The sequence below is a fragment of the Myotis brandtii genome, unplaced genomic scaffold (genome assembly GCF_000412655.1).
Source record: "Myotis brandtii unplaced genomic scaffold, ASM41265v1 scaffold74, whole genome shotgun sequence".
In the NCBI taxonomy this organism is placed as follows: Eukaryota; Metazoa; Chordata; class Mammalia; order Chiroptera; family Vespertilionidae; genus Myotis; species Myotis brandtii.
The window spans coordinates 3,389,285-3,389,812 of NW_005370944.1; the positions used below are offsets into that span (position 1 = coordinate 3,389,285).

The 528-nt window shown below is 59.3% G+C and overlaps 1 protein-coding gene across 4 annotated transcripts in view; it reads right to left on the reverse strand.

Moving 5' to 3' along the window:
* The window catches only part of BBS4 (Bardet-Biedl syndrome 4), a 164,628-nt gene that overhangs the window by 88,976 nt on the left and 75,124 nt on the right, over positions 1-528 (reverse strand). The gene's annotated exons all lie outside the window — the stretch shown is intronic.

Consider the following 528-nt stretch of genomic DNA (forward strand, 5'->3'; position numbering starts at 1 on the left):
CTTACGCCAAACCGGCGGGAGCGACCCACCTCGTCTCAGATTGAGGGGTTTCTACAGACCTTCCGACTCCGCGGAAGCAAAACTACGCCCCTCCAGATGGAGGATCGGAGCGTCCCCCAACTCCTCCCGCCCGTGATCCCCCCAGTGCGTCCACCTAGACCGTTTCGGGCACTTACAGATTTCAGAAACGAGCTCGCACAGAACAGAACACACAACGACACAGACACCTACCGCAGTCAGTCAGACTCTCCGGATCGGGGGTCCCTCGATGGTCTTGGGAACGCCGGGCGAGCCCCCAAATGTTATGCCCAGATTTCGGGATCCCCAAGAGACCACACCAGGGAGCCAGCCGAGTCCGATGCAAAAGCAGAGAGTCTTTTATTCAAACCCGGGCTTGGCTCCCCTACCCTCATTACTGGCACAGCAGTAAGTGGCAGAGAGAGAGCTAGCCCGGTGGGAAGAGGAGTTTTATAGGGGGGTGGAGTAAGGGGAGGAGAGGGGACTGTGGGCCCTGCCAATTGGCCAGGC